At 43.7% G+C, this 13,778-nt stretch overlaps 1 non-coding gene across 1 annotated transcript; it reads left to right on the forward strand.

Moving 5' to 3' along the window:
* Positions 1–13,315: 13,315 nt before the first annotated feature.
* Trnai-uau lies at positions 13,316–13,405 on the forward strand. Its single transcript is given in 2 exon segments — positions 13,316–13,353; positions 13,370–13,405. It is a non-coding gene; the product is annotated as a tRNA-Ile (tRNA).
* The last annotated feature ends 373 nt before the right edge of the window (positions 13,406–13,778 follow it).

Below are 13,778 nucleotides of genomic sequence, written 5' to 3' on the forward strand. Positions count from 1 at the left end.
GTGAGGGAGGATGAGTTGTGGGGATGGGATGGGGAGGAGGGACGAGTTGTTGTGGTGATAGGGGGGGAGGAGGATGAGTTGTGATGGGGGTAGGGAGGAGGACGAGTTGTTGTGGTGATAGGGTGGGGAGGAGGACGAGTTGTGGGATGGGGTGGGGAGGAGGACGACATGTGGTGATAGGGGAGGAGGAGGACGAGTGGGGATGGGGTGGGGAGGAGGACGAGTTGTTGTGGTGATAGGGGTGGGGAGGAGGATGAGTTGGGGATGGGGTGGAGGAGGACGAGTTGTTGTGGTGATAGGGTGGGGGGAGGACGAGTTGTTGTGGTGGATAGGGGTGGGGAGGAGGATGAGTTGTGTGGGATGGGTGGGGAGGAGGACGAGTTGTTGTGGGTGTAGGGTGGGAGGAGGATGACTGATGGGGGGGGAGGGGATGAGTTGGGGATAGGTGGGGAGGAGGACGAGTTGTGTGGTGATAGTGGGAGGAGGATGATGAGTGGGGTGGGGAGGAGGACGAGTTGTTGTGGTGATAGGGTGGGGGGAGGACGAGTTGTTGTGGTGATAGGGGGGAGGAGGATGAGTTGTCAGGGGATGGGTGGGGAGGAGGATGAGTTGTGGGGATGGGTGGGGAGGAAGGACTGCTGGCATAGTAAGCCATTGTGTCTACGGTCCTGAAAGGCACTATAATACTGCGACATTATGTGGTATATATTTCGTCTATAACACACACACACACACACACACACACACACACACACGAATATCTCAGTAAAAAATATCATATTATTGTTAACTTCCGTAGTGATGTCTTGCTGTGAATAATATACATGAGGGATATAGGTGTGATTTGTCTGTTGTTTACCATTGTGAGAGAAGACATGACAGTAGCCCCCCATACTCTTGCCTCGGGTCCCTCTCTCACCACCCACAGTAACACAAACCAGTATAATACTAATTGTGTTTCGTTGGGGCAAATTATACTATTAGGTTTGATTTAATGATACTAACTACCTGTTTATACCTTTGAGGAAGCAGAGTTAAGAGTGGGTTAACCAGGACTGTCGAAACCTTTGTCATAAAAAAAAATTAAATAAACTCTGGGCTTGGTTAGGATGAGTGGCTTTTGAATCATCTGATAAGTGTCCTTAAGAATTATCCTCAAACTGAGTATGATGGCGTCGTGTGTGGTAGGTAGTGAGGAGCGGGTCTCTTGCCTCCTCACTTCCCTCATGCCTCAATAGGTTCTCTCACAACACTTGGACGCATTTCGACGACACCCACACTTGTTGCCGCCCTAGAGACTGTTGTTGAGATAGTAAGAACGTGCGCAGTAGTGAGGATTTTGGCTGTGAATTAACAACCCTATTTTTTTTTCTTCTTGAAGTTTAAACTAAATGACTTAACTTTTTTATATTTTTGATGCGTAGTTGTCTCTAACCCAGTCACAACCGCGTGTCACGTTCCTCACACTACTACCGTGTCTCCGTCTCATGTTCATGTTGGCGCGTCACTACCGTCACTATCAAGCTGAGGTTGCCATGTACAGTAGAGCAAAATAAGCCCCTTGTTGCTCACCCTCTTGTAGCTGGTCTCTGTTTTCCACTCCCTGTCATTCTCCATCTACTCTTCAACCTCATTTACTGTCTGCTGTAATGTCCATTAAGTTTACACTCATGTGTCGAGTCGCCGCGAGGGCATTGGCCTCCGTTACCAAGGAGAGGCGTGTGACGGCGGGCAAAACTAGCCAAGTCGCCGGAGATTAAAGCGGAGGTGCTTCCATCCGGATTCGGCTTTCGGGTTTTGACTCAGTTGACGAAGTTTATCGGCAACTTTTACATTATATAAATCATGTTTTTACAGCTCATGATTTTATCTATTTTTGGCCGACATTTTATAAAAGTTATTGTCATTTAGGCCACTTTAGTAATCGAAAGTAAATATAAATTCAATTTTTAATCAAATTTCATGATATAACAAGTGAGTGACAGTTCTAAAGATAGGACACGTGTCATCGTCTACACTTGTTGCCCAGAGAACTGATGTTAAAAACGGTTGGGCGGACAGTTAAGGTTCAAGAGTCGTGTAACCGGGAAGTGATAACCTCTTTGGCACTATAAAATCGATCGATCTTTATTTTGTAGAATGTATTGTTCCTGGCAAATAGAATCACAGAAATTTACTTCATTTGTAAATTTCGCCATAAAATTATAAATATTTTTTTTGGGGAACTGGTGCTAGATGATGACTTCTTGGCTTGGCTTAGCACTTTAGGCTAAAGTTTATAGCTGAGTCGACACGGAGAGAATGTCAGATAATTAGTCACCAGTTCATGTATTTGTGGTGTTATGTGATTTATGTAGAGGTGGACTGTTTCAAATTTGTTCTTGTATGGAGTCGGAAGTCAAGAGCTGAATTACTCGAGGAACAACTATTTCAATATTAGGAACACCTGAAGATAAACCATCCTAATGCTAACCTAACCTAACCTGCTGGTATAGAGGCCCGTGAGACGCCCTTAGCAGACATTTTTTAACACCCCGTCAGCGGCGTCTGGCACTACCACGACAGGTGATAAGTGCGGCACTTGGCCCTGTGTGGTGAGCTCCTCAACAGGTATCAGTCAGCGCGGCACTACATCGCCTCCTTCATTATCCTCTAGTACACTACCTGACCCTCGTTATCTGCTCTTCACTCAACATTCATTTTACATTCTTTGAGGGTCTTCCATTCAGTTGCCAGATCGTTCCCATCATTCACCTGTATAATAATTTCTTACTTTGCAGGTAAGGTAATAAGGCAGGAGGTGACACACAGCTTAGTAAAGAAGCTGTGGGTTAGGTTAGGTTAAGTTACGTTAGAGTGATTATTCTTAAACGAATTAAACTAGGAGGTAGGGTAAATATTTTGGTTAGGTTAGGTTAGGTTAGGTTAATATTAAAGGAATTAAACTAGCAGCGGGGTAAATATTCACGTGAGCCATACGAAGTCATGATATTTTTTTTTTACACACTTCCCTTAGCTAGACGCTCCTCAGAGATAGTAGAGTATAGCGTGTTTTTGTCATGACTTATATATATATAGTGTGAAGGTCGCGTGTTGCCCGTCACTGATCGTTGTGGGTAGAGTTAATACCTGAGGAGGGCGGACAGGGTGAAAGGGCAACAGGCGATGTACTTGTCAACCCTTACACCTGTTGCTACGCTGGTGGTAATGGTGGTGGTAATGGTGGTAGTGCTGGTGGTGTTGATATTGCTGGGGGTGATGATGGTGCTTTTGGTAGTGGTGGTGATAACCTTGGTGGTAGTGATGTTGGCAGTGGTGATGGTGTTTGTCTTGGTGGTGGTGATGATAATAATGATGGTGTTGATGATCTTGGTGGTGGTGGTGATAATGATCTTAGTGATAGTGTTGGTGATGACGATGATGATGATGATGATGGTGGTGGTGGTGGTGGTGGTGGTAGTAATCATATAATAATAGTCGTTGTGTTAGTGTCTCGCCCCTTCTTGTGCGGGCGACAACACCACAGTATTCTTAGCCCGAGACTCAAATTTCCAAGAATGTATCGAATATCTGCCAGGAGACGCAACAACTAAACCAAAGAATTTAATCTAGGTTGTGGTGCGTTTGGAAGCTTTTCAATGAGGTGAAAATGTTGAGATGTGTGTGTGTGTGTGTGTGTGTGTGTGTGTGTGTGTGTGTGTGGTGGAGTGTGTTGGTGGAGTGTGTGTGGTGGAGTGTGTTTGATAGGAGAGGATAGTGTGTTGGTGGAGTGTGTTTGAGAGGAGGGCATAGTGTGTTGGTGGTGTGTGTTGAAGTGTGTGTGTTGGAGTGTGTGTTGGTAAAGTGTGGTGGTGGTAGAGTGCGTGCAGGGTGACAACAACACTGTCTGGTTCTGGCTCACACTTTGGGGTGTTTACGAGACACTCCACCACGCTGCCGCCGCCACCACCGTTTAATCCACCTTAATCCCAGGTGAACCCTCCCAGTCCACCCTATTTGTACTCGATATTTCTTTGGCAATATTCGCTCACGGTGGGGGCAAGACAACCTTAAACTCGTGGCCATCCTAGTTTTATTCCTGGATTTAACCTAACCTAACCTAACCTAACCTAACCTAACCTAACCTAACCTAACCTAACCTAACCCCCCCTCCTCCCCAACTTATTTCACCTGATGATTTAGGTTAGGTTAGGTTAGGTTAGTCTTAAGGTGAAGTAAGCTTGGGGAGGGACGAGACTTCAGGTGATCTAAATTTTTTGCTTCACTCTACTTCACTCTGCTTCACTCTCTCCTTTGGGTGATCTTCTCTGAGTAAATGTTGATGAGAAAAACTCGTGGAGTATACCGTCCCATGTAGAGTCCCTCTCGCCCAGCCAAGTACCATTACGACCCAAACACTAGTAGCAGTTCAGGTTGTCATCAAAGCCCTTGTGTTCACAGGTCCTTGTAGGCTGAGGGCGGACAGTCACGGAAAGTTGGGAATTCTCCAGGTTCCTGCACCTTCTGGCCTGACAACAAGGAGGAGGAGATTCACTCATATGGCAGGTGAGTGTTTTTGTGGTTTATAGATCACCGTAAGGCATGAATAAATATGTTTATTATGATGTGAAGAAAAACATTGATTTTTTTTGTCCAGTACAGTACATGCATTACGATTATCTTGACAGTAGGGGGCAGGATGGAATGGAATGGGATATTTGCATATTTTGGAGTTTGTATGAAGACGAAATAGGTAAGTAATGAATTGTTGAAATATTGTACGTACGGTTGTAATAAGGTGGTTAGCGCGGGGGGTTTGACGTAACTTAACCGCCCTAGTGAACAAAGGGTCCGGTCCGGTGTATGTGACGAGGTCGTGTTTACGTAAGGTTAATCAAGGTGTGAAGTGAGTATTTAACGCCATAGAACGTCCCCCAACATCGTCTTTTATCATCAACGACGTTCTTACTATTGAGTAATTGTAGGGCAATATTTCGTAGCGTGTGGTTTGTGGCAGTGCGCTGTTCTCTCAACGTAGCGCGTGTCCGTTTGTACTATATACTGTCCAGGATTGCTCCTTATTTCATTGCACTGTTCCGTTGTTCCAGAAAGGTATATTAGGGTGTATATTTGTCCCGTATTGGAGTGGTTTCTGATACTTTGACGTGGAGGAAAAATTAATAATTAGGCTTGTTAGTGTAACTTTGTATTTATGAGTCAAGCTTCTCTTACATATATCAGTAAAAACAGTAACAGCACTTTCTGGTACGGTTGTGATCACAGGAGGTGCCTGGAGTCTACAAGTGACCCCCCATCACTAACCCCGTCTCCCCACCAAGAAGTTAGTACGAGGATTGTTAACTAATTCATCACTGTTATAAAAGTGTTAATTTCAATTAAAAATAAACGGGAAACAATGACAGTGAATAATCATGGTGTTGGGACAGTGAAATGGACAGTGGAGACGCTTGGTTATGGTGGCCAATGAGGGCCTTTACGACCCACCAGAGGAGAGGTAGCGTGAGAACCCACCACCAGCCACACAGGCCTATAATCACCCGTTTCCTCTACAACAACAAATCACCCCAATTCATATATAACGTCCATATTTTCTTTTTGTATCGAAAGCTTTGGTTAAACAATATAATCTATATCTATTACTGGAAGTCATTTTTGACCATTGTATATTTTCGTCCTCTGGCTGCTGTGCTTTAAAATAAAACATTAATTATTATTACACACACACACACACACACACACACACACACACACACACACACACACACACACACACAACATCACCAAGAATAAACCGAAGGGTGGGGGGAGGTCGGTGAAAGTTCGTAATTCCATAAAGGAAAAGTTTCCTTAATGGGTCGAATCACAATTTCCTTCATTATCTTGAGGGCGAAGATCCTGGCATCCGGGGCCCACGATTAGTTAGTAAAGGGGAGAAATTGCCTCGAGTTTAAAGGTTGAGCTGATTCGAGACACTGAAGGTCTGGGGATTTGGTAAAGCTTCATGTGTGTCGAGGTTCATGCAGGAGGTGTGTCGAGGCTCATGCAGGAGGTGTGTTGAGGTTGTGGTGTGTCGAGGTTCATGCAGGAGGTGTGTCGAGGTTGAGGTGTGTCGAGGCTGCAGGAGGTGTGCTGAGGCTGAGGTGTGGGAGGTTCATGCAGGAGGTGTGGAGGTTGAGGTGTGTCGAGGTTCGCAGGAGGTGTGTTGAGGTGAGGTGTGAGGTTCATGCAGGAGGTGTGTTGAGGTTGAGGTGTGTCGAGAGGTTCATGCAGGAGAGGTTGAGGTGTGTCGAGGCTCATGCAGGAGGTGTGTCGAGGCTCATGCAGGAGGTGTGTCGAGGCTCATGCAGGAGGTGTGTTGAGGTTGAGGTGTGTCGAGCCTCAGGTGTATTGAAATTAGTCCTTCAGGTAATTAATTATTTAACCTGAAGTTACCTAGGGGTTTGGTTAAGTTAGGTACGGTTAGGTTAATATTACCGTGGCTAATCTTGTAAGGTTAATTAAGCAGGGGGGGGGAGCTATTCTTCAGGTGATCCAGAAAACACGAGGGGAATAACTAACCGCATATATTATCACCTTGAGCTATTAAACACACCCTGATGTATGGATCATCTTATTTATCTCCGTCAGTGTAAAGTTAGTTATATAATTCCGATGGTTCAGGAGTAAATTTTAGAGGAATAGTTGGATTTATTCTACGAGTATTGTGTCTGTTAAGGGTGCGTCGTTCTGTTGGTTAATTAAGAACTAATTATATAGTCCCTGTGTATATTTTTTCCATGACTGTTTTATGTATAATCGGTTTGTATGTTTTAAGTGAAGACAAAAGTGCTGATAAGATAACCGGGTCCTCTGTGTTGCTTTTGTCCAGTGAGCGCCTCTACTTGTTATTGTTTTGTTGTTGTTGTTGATGGTCACGTGGTGCTTTGTTTGGTCGCCTCACACTCTAGTATACGCAGTGTCTTGGCCACCTATGTATTGAATTGAATTGAATTGAATTGTAACAGTTTATTTAGCCAGGAAAAACACAGATACAGAGTGGATAATAATAATAATATTAACATGGCTGAGCCAGTTGAGAACCTGAGCTCTCTTTGAGGCACCTGATATATACTATACATTTATCTCAAGGAAGTATTATGTAACATTTAGTATCATCTGGAATAGTACAATAGCATGGTAGTAATAAGTACATCTCATAGTGTCACCACGGTTATCACTTCAATATGTCTGTGGCTCCGTCTCTGTAAGTCTTACGTCGTGGGAAATGTTTATTTTGCCCAACATTGTGTTTCCAGGTAACTGAGTAATCGGGAACCTTTAACACACAACGCTTTGCCTTGCACGGAAATTATCTGGTATTATTTTATCTTGGTCTTTCCCCGTGATGCACTGCCGAGGGATGGCCACGTGAGTGGACAGTCTGGTTCGTGACGTCACCAAATAAGCCAATGGGGAGCGCCACAGAATTTGCGTCGTCATGACGTCATCAATTCAGCCAATGGAGAGCGCAAGAGGAATTGCGTCATCATGACGTCACTAAGCCAGCCAATGGCGGTACCTCCTCTGGCCGCTGTGTCATCGTGACGTTCACATAATCAACTCACTTCAAGTGTTGCCGTTTCCACGATTTTGTACAGTATGTTATAGTTTTGGCAAATAGAATTGGAGTAATTGTGTTTTATATGGGCATATGGGAGTGTTTATAACAGACTTATTATACAAACAATAATTCAGGAATTCTAACGCTGCATATCGCTGCAAACAGATATTTGCAGTACTGATAAATGCATATTGCGCACTGTTTGCAGTGGAATTTCCCTCTGTTGTTAATATTGTGAGGATCTCTGCCTGACAGCCTCCTGTGACGTCATTCTCCTGGACGGTCTGTATCAAATAATATCAAGACACTGAAAAAAACATAATTTTACTTAATGTTGTTGTCCAAGAGATATTAGTGTAGTGTACGTTTTCACAAGTCTCTGTTGCCTACTGTGTGTATGTGTGACCTGGTGAGTATTTTTGGTTTATGAAACATCTATCCCAGGTTAGCCAAGAACCCGGGGAGGGGAAGGGGGTGTTTATACATAACCTCTGAATCCCCCCCCCCCACCACCCCTCCCTCCCCCTTATCACGAGAGGGTGAGGGATAGGATGGGGATATGTGTTTACATAATAACTTCCTCCTCTCTCCTTCCCACCCCTCCCATCACCCCCCTTCACCCTCATAGATGAACTAACTATGGGTACTGCAATACTTCGTCTAAAAATGTACACACACACACACACACACACACACACACACACTACACCGGTGTTGAATAGTGGTGAACAGTGCTTAAGTCAGTGAAAAACAACTCGGTAGTTAAGTCTTACCCAAGCTTACCTTCACACAGTGAGGTCCTAGGTATCCAGTGATAATTCCCCTGAGACTCCACGATAGAGAGGCCTGGGACCACACCTCAGACCGCGTGGTGTCCCCATGATGCTACGACACCACGTAGTGAATGAGTTGCTACAGCATCATGTGAAGTTCTCATAACACCATCTGTGAGGGAATTACTACACCACGTGATGCCCCTCATAACACCATCTGTGAGGGAATTACTACGCCATGTGATGCCCCTCATAACACCATCTGTGAGGGAATTACTATACCACATCAGGCCCCTCATACACCATCTGTGAGGGAATTACTACACCACATCAGGCCCCTCATAACACCATCTGTGAGGGAACTACTACATCATCAGGTCCCCTCATACACCATCTGTGAGGTAACTACTACATCATCAGGCCCCTCGTAACACCACCTGTGAGGGAATTTACTACACCAGCTCAAAAATAGGTATAACGAACTATCTAGGAATGTTAAGAAAAATGTAAGGAAAGCAAAGAGAGACTATGAAGTCAAAATAGCAAGAGAATCCAAGGCGAATCCCAAGGGAGTTTTCCAGGTATATAGAACAAAAGTCAAGGACAAAGTTGGGATAAAGTCAGGGAGGGGAGAAGTGATAAATGGTAGTGAAGAAATAAGCAAAGCATTGAACAACTACTTATCAGTTTTCACAGAAGAAATTCGCGAGGAAATTCCGGAGATGTAACTGATATTTAGGGGAAAGGAAGAAGAGAAATTAAAGAATATCACTATCAGAAAAGAGGATGTTCTTAAGAGGATAAATAAACTAAAGAAGACATAATCCCCAGGGCCTGACGAAATTTTCCCTCGAGTCTTGAAAGAGTGTAGGGAACAGATTAGCGGACCCCTTGTAAATTTATTTATAAAATCATTAGACACCGGAGTTGTGCCAGACTTGTGGAAACAGGCAATTGTAGTACCCATATTCAAAAAGGGAGACAGAGCATCAGTGTCAAATTACCGGCCGATTAGTTTGACGTCAGTAGTGGGGAAATTTCTTAAATCAATTATAGCAGATAGCATCCGATCGCATCTAGAGAAAAGCAAATTAATCTACGACTCGCAACATGGGTTTACAAAGGGAAAATCTTGTCTAACAAATCTGCTGACTATTTTTAGGAAAGTCTTCGAGGTAGTAGATAATGACGAAAATTACGATGTTATTTACTTAGACTTTAGCAAAGCATTTGACAAAGTACCGCATCAGGGGCTTCTGAGAAAGTTAAAGCTCATGGTATCGAGAGGAAAGTTTTAAATTGGATAAAATCTTGGCTCACCGATAGAACGCAGAGGGTCAGCGTAGATGATGTTAAATCTGAGTGGGGCCGTGTAACCAGTGGGGTTCCCCAGGGGTCAGTAATAGGCCCACTCTTGTTCATAATCTACATAAACGATCTAGATACTGGGATCAGCAGTGACATAAGCAAGTTTGCTGATGACACCAAAATAGGGCAGGATGCAAATGCATTACAGGAGGATCTAAATAAACTGCAGGGGTGGTCTGAAAAATGGCAAATGAAATTCAACACCAGCAAGTGCAGCGTACTTAATATTGGAAGAACAAATACTGACAATGTATACAGCTTTAACAACATCAACCTAGAGAAGTCGACTTGTGAAAGAGACCTAGGGGTACTTGTAAGCCCGGACCTACGGCCTAGAGAACAGTGCGTTAATGTTCGAAATAAGGCAAACAGAGTATTGGGTTTTATATCTAGAAGTGTAAGTAATAAGAGTGCAGAGGTCTTATTGCAACTATATCTTGCGCTAGTCAGGCCGCACCTTGATTATGCGGTTCAGTTCTGGTGCCCTTATTATAGAATGGATATCAATTCACTAGAGTCGGTGCAGCGAAGAATGACGAAAATGATACCGGGACTTAGAAACCTTCCATATCAGGATAGGTTAAAGAAACTTAACTTGCATTCCCTAGAAAGACGAAGAGTGCGGGGAGGTATGATAGAAGTATTTAAGTCGGTGAAAGGAATCAATAAAGGAGATATAGATAAAGTTCTTATAATATCCGAGGAGGATAGGACTCGGAGCAACGGATTCAAGTTGGATAAGCTTAGGTTTAGGAGGGAGATAGGAAGAAACTGGTTCACAAATAGGGTGGTGGACGAGTGGAACAAGCTTACCAACTTTGTAGTAAGTGCTGGAACGCTGGAAAGTTTTAAAATGAGGCTAGATAGATTCATGGATGATAGAGGGTGGTTGTAACTCTCGACAGGAGCTGCCATGCACAGGCCAACCGGCCTATTGCAGACTCCTTATCTGTGAGGGAGTTACTATACTACGTGTCTGCTGTTCAACACCTCAGCTTACATGATCTACGTGTGTAAACATTAATCTAACGAAGGCTTTTGTTAAACCACCAATGTATGTAATAAGTCATTTATGTCCAATGTATATTTGCAGCCTTCGGGCTGCAGAACTTTTTCAATAAACCGTTAATTATTATTATTATTATTATTATTATTATTATTATTATTATTATTATTATTATTATTATTTTTATTATTATTATTACACACACATACACACAGGTACGCTGAAACAATGCACATACATACACACGCACGCACGCTGATAAAGTACACACGCACACACACGCTGATAAAGTACACACGCACACACACACACACACACACACACACACACACACACACACACACACATATTGATAGATAGATGGATAGATAGATAGATAGATAGTAATATCGTTATTCAAACAAGCCGAGTTTTCCTCTTCCAGAGCAACATTATAATAGTAGTACAAACCACTTTCTTCTGTTGCTGTAATTAATTAGTTATGAAATACCTGTAATTGAGTAATCGATCTTCAGCCAATTTTACCAAGGACAGCTGACGAAGCCATGAGAGCTTGTTTCCAATAGAGTCCTTATGCCATTAGAGTCCCTATGTCAGTAGAGTCCTAAAGTTGTTAGGGCCAGGTGGTCATCCATCTCAGTACTAGCCAGACCTAATGTTGCTAACTTCACTGATGGGACAAGAAGCGGTGTTCCCAACGTGGTGTTATTGTGGTACTGTGCTTGTGGAGATAGGCCCCCCCCCCTCATGGAACCTTATTTCAACTGATGCTTAAACACCGTAACGTTATCTGGGAGATTTGCCGTAGATTAGTGTTAGGGTGGTTAATCTTCAGGTGATCCTAATTGCCCTCTTTCATTGTTGAGGAGTATAATGTTTATATCATTGTTTGGTGAAGTGTTCAGTGATCGATACATGTTAATGACGTGGTTGAGAGAGAGAGAGAGAGAGAGAGTTAAATAAATAAATAAAGTTGAATATAAAAATAGCAATTAATCTACTTATTGTTTACCGCTGTCTGCTGAATCAATGTAAACTTTTATGATGGTTTTACTGAATAATTTTTTTTACTGATTATACTGAAGAATTTTTACTGAATACCTTTTATTGATGTTACTGAATACTTTTTACGGAATATTTTTTTTACTGATTTTATTGAATACTTTTTACTGATTTTACCGAATACGTTTTTCTAAATACTTTTTACCGATTTTACTGATTTTTTTTACCGATTTTACTGATTTTTTTTACCGATTTTACTGAATACTTTTTACTGACTACGTACCTATCTATTTATCTCATAACTCTTGAGGTGATTTCTATAGGTGACTTCCCTAGTATCAGCCTCAAGTGGCGCAATCGGTTAGCGCACTGTACTTATACGACAGTGTGTGGAGCCATGCCGGGTTTGTGAGTTCGAGCTTCACCTGGGGTAGTGGTTTTGTCTGTGTGTCTGTCTGTCCTCAGTCTGTTGGTACGTCATCTCCTCCGTGTGTCTCCTGGTTGGTTTATCTCTCTATCTCTTCCTTATGGTTCTAACCTTCTCAGTTTGTGTGTGGTTCTCTGTGGTCGTGGAGTGTTTTGTTGCTTTCTGTCGTCCTGTTAGTGTCGGTGTCTCTTGACTCTCTGAGTGTATGTGTGTTAAATAGATCGGTGTCTCTATGATATTGAAGAACCATTTATCCGTAAGCTGTCTGTCGGGTCTGTCTGTCTTGTGTGTGTGTGTGTGTGTGTGTGTGTGTGTGTGTGTAATAATAATAATAAACGGTTTATTAATAGAGTTGCAGCCGGTGGCTGAAAATATACAAACTTTCATGTGATTTAGACATAATAATATACGTTCAATACATTTACAGGGCTGTACAGTACATAAATCAGGAGCTGTTTATTATTTTAACAATAGATGGGATGGTGCTATTCTTATATCTATCAGTGCGGGCTCTTATGGGCTGAATTTTGTTGTAGTGGCGGACTGCGCGAGGTGGGCGGGGGACTGCCGGTGGCAGGGGGTGGCGATTACGAGGATGGTGCAGTAGTCCACTGCCAAATCCTGCTAGTGCGTGGTGGTGGAGGACACTGAGGGATGGCATTTCCAGGGAGGAGAGAGCGTTGTTGTAGCCCAAGTAGTCTGTGTGTTTGTGTGTGTATCCTAGATGTGAGGTTGGTTAGGGAGGGCTGAGGGACTTCTATGCCCTCTTCCTGAGTTGCTTCTTTGGCAAGGCGATCAACAGTGTTACAGGCATTAGTGTGTTGGATGGCGGGGAAATGTTGAGGGTAGGAGGAGCGGTGAGCTTTGCCAGCGCGGAAGTTCCGTCACTAATAAGAGCTTCCGTCATTCAGTGGGGGCGCGGGAAGCAGCACCCTCATGGACGCCCGCGGGGATGGCTGTGCTCTTCGTATTTTTGGAGAAGGCGGCCAAGTCGTGGACCCAGATCTTCCTGAGAGTCCGGGAAGAGGAAACTTGTTATCCCCAGAAAAACGAGCATGTGAACACCATCCTAGGGTGACAAACAAACAACTGGGCATCGCTTCATGAAGTGTATCAAGATGGCGGCATTCCTTTGACAGGCTCCAGTGGCGCAATCGGTTAGCGCACGGTACTTATACGACAGTGTCTGAGCCATGCCGGGGTTGTGAGTTCGAGCCTCACCTGGAGCAGTGGTTTTGTCTGTCTGTGTGTCTGTCCTCGGTCTGTTGGTACGGGTTCGCTGGTCTGCAAGTCTCTGTGTGTGTATGTATAACACTCCTCTGTTTTCTGGATCATGTATACACACTCTAATCTAACCTTGTGGTCGTGGCTGTTATTGATCGGGTGGCTGTACCGCTGACTTCGGTATTTTGTGTCTTGTCACATTTTCACTCCCCAGGCCCTCTCTCTCTCTCTCTCTACCCTGTATAGTCTCGGGTCATCACAGTTATACACAACCCGTCCATAGCCCCTGTCTGTGTAGCTGGTGACTGTCTCTGTGTACATGGTTTAAGCCTGACTAATATCTGTTGGTGGCAGATATTACCAAGTGTTCAGGGGATT

The sequence above is a fragment of the Homarus americanus genome, unplaced genomic scaffold (genome assembly GCF_018991925.1).
Source record: "Homarus americanus isolate GMGI-L3 unplaced genomic scaffold, GMGI_Hamer_2.0 scaffold40565, whole genome shotgun sequence".
NCBI classification, from domain to species: Eukaryota; Metazoa; Arthropoda; class Malacostraca; order Decapoda; family Nephropidae; genus Homarus; species Homarus americanus.